The following is a 2,633-nucleotide window of genomic DNA, read 5'->3' on the forward strand; positions in this document are numbered from 1 at the left end:
AATGCTAAAACAGTTGGTACTTGCTAGGTTGAGTTTCATGTGAATTGTACGGGATAGTTGTGAGTTTAGGATGATAAATGGTAAACCTCATTCCATTTTGAATTGTATTTTATAGCACCTCATGTGCGTGTGTTTCTTTTATCTTGTGTGCTCACATGTAATCACATGTTACATTGACGGAGAAATTATGTACGAGCATAAATCGTTAACCTGTTGGGGTTGTGACCATTTTTCCCCTGATAGTTTTGTGGTCAGTCTAAATGGTGGCTAATGATGAATAAAATATTTGGCGTTGATCTTGATTCCGCAATTCCATCAACAAAATTGAATTGGATTCCCCATAGGTTTGATCCTTTAGAATTGGACTCATTTTCTCATTGAGCGAAGGGTACGAAATAAATCAGATTGATTAAAAGCACTATGTGAAATATTCAGTTTTTTCCTCTTCCTCTATCCCATAAGTAAATTGTTTGAATCAATCGATAACCTTTTCTTATGTCTGAGATCGAATCTCCCATTGTTCCTCGGTAGCTCAGTGGTAGAGTGGTCGGATGTTAACCTATTGGTCGTAGGTTCAATTCCTACTTGAGGAGATTTGAAAATCACCGCCAATACCTCAGTGTAGGCTCGAAATACTCCTTTGTTCCATAGCCTTGGGGCTATTTACAACTATCCAATTAATAATTCTCAGATGTACGAGTACTAGCAGTGCATCAAAGATGCAGTCATCGAGTCCTAGCTCTACCGTATCTTTTGTTTCATTTCTTCTACAATACTCACAAACACTTCTTTGATTATGGATCTACTAACAGAAATTCAATGCGTAATTTCAGCATTCGATGTGTATTCCTGAATAATCTCATTTTTCAATTATTCAATCATTACATTTTACCAAGTTCAATGTTAGCAAGATTAGTCAGCAAGATTCAAACATTGAAAAAATAGTAAATTAATAAATAAAAAATTGTTACATAAGAAAAATAAAAGAATAGATAAGAAGAAATACGCCCACCCCTACCCATTTAATAACCTATGCTCCAAAGAAACTCATAAGACCAACTCCATTTGGAATTGCATCAATTATTCGTCTATCAAAAAATGAGCAAAGTTAGCCGAGTTTCTAATCCCCGCAAGTCATAAACTGCTAATGGCTTTTGGGTCTCACAGTGGACCATCTAGCGTTTCAGGAAACATCAAGTTTTGGGATATAAGATCCGGGAATCTTGTTTCAGAAATAAAAGAGAAAGTCGATTGCTTTTTGAATATCACAGTTTCTGATACCCTTTCAGCTATTTTCAAGATTGGAACAAATTCTGGAGAGGTTTCATACATTGATTTTAGGAACATTTTGGCGGATAATTCTTGGAATTGTCTTGGTGATTCAAGAAAAGTGATAAATATGAAGAAAAAAGTGTATGGTTGTAAGATTGAAAGTCATGGGAATCAAGTTTTTTGCAGTAAAGAAGGTGAATTACAGTTGTGGTCTGAGGTTCTGATGGGTTCTTTAAGAACCGGTAAAAATAGGAAAGAAGAAAGGGTCTTTAAGGGGGTGTTTGGATAGAGAAAAAAAAGGTGTTTATTGCTTATTGTTTATTCCCACCACAATAAGATAAGTTTAAGTGTTTGGATACGAATCCTTAAAAATCAGCTTATTGTGTTAGGGATAAGCTAAATAAGCTGATTTTAATAAGCATCTCCCCCCTTGCTTATTGCTTACTGCTTATTGCTTAATCCCACCGCAAATAAGCTAATAAGCTATAATCTAATTTATCCAAACACCCCCTAAGAAGAAAATGTAGGGTCGGTCAAAGGATTTAGGACAAAATAGGATCACAAATCTAGGGTTTGGTGGAAACAAAATGTTCGTTAGTAGGAAAGATCAGCAATTTGTCGAGGTCTAGCAAAGCTCTATAAGAGAGAGAGAGAGAGAGAGAGAGAGAGAAAGAGATAGGGAAGGGAGAGAGAGACCCTTTTATTTTAAATAATTATATATTTTTTTTCTTTTTTTCTTTTTTTTTTCTTTTTTTCTTTTCAATAGGACAAAAATTCATAAATGGTCCCTAGGGTAGTGAAATGACAGAAATGTCTTTCACTTAACGGCTAAAAGCTAACGGAGTTAGCGAAAAGGACCATTTGTTAAAAGTTTTGCAACCACATGGACCATCTGTGAGGTTTTTAAAAAATTAGGGACTAAACTTCAGATTTCCAGAAACCACGGGGACCATTCTTGAAGTTTTGTCTAAAAAATATTTTATTCCATTGCATGCTAAATCCTTCACTTATCAAGTTTAGAGAAGTAGTTTGGTGTTATTTGTTTCATCTCTATAATCAAACATATACTTCATATTCAGGACAAAACAAAATATAAGGGTAAAATGGTCATTTCGAGTACTAAGTACAGCCAGTCAGATATGTAATCAACCAATATTATTCAGTCAGGGTCTGACTCAGTCAACAACTATCAAATAGCCTCTTAGTAATTTTGATGATGTCATTGCATAAATTGGTCCAGAGTTTAATATGACACGTTCAAAATATTGTTAGTTTTTGGCTTCCGGCAGTTTATCATCCATGCGTATGATGGGCTTTGCTACAAATTTGACTTGTTCAGATGATACGGTTGACCATTTTTG

At 34.9% G+C, this 2,633-nt stretch overlaps 1 non-coding gene across 1 annotated transcript; it reads left to right on the forward strand.

Annotated features, from left to right (window-relative positions):
* Window positions 1–521: 521 nt before the first annotated feature.
* On the forward strand, window positions 522–593 carry TRNAN-GUU (transfer RNA asparagine (anticodon GUU)). Its single transcript has one exon. It is a non-coding gene; the product is annotated as a tRNA-Asn (tRNA).
* The last annotated feature ends 2,040 nt before the right edge of the window (window positions 594–2,633 follow it).

The sequence above is a fragment of the Lactuca sativa genome, chromosome 8 (assembly GCF_002870075.4).
Source record: "Lactuca sativa cultivar Salinas chromosome 8, Lsat_Salinas_v11, whole genome shotgun sequence".
In the NCBI taxonomy this organism is placed as follows: Eukaryota; Viridiplantae; Streptophyta; class Magnoliopsida; order Asterales; family Asteraceae; genus Lactuca; species Lactuca sativa.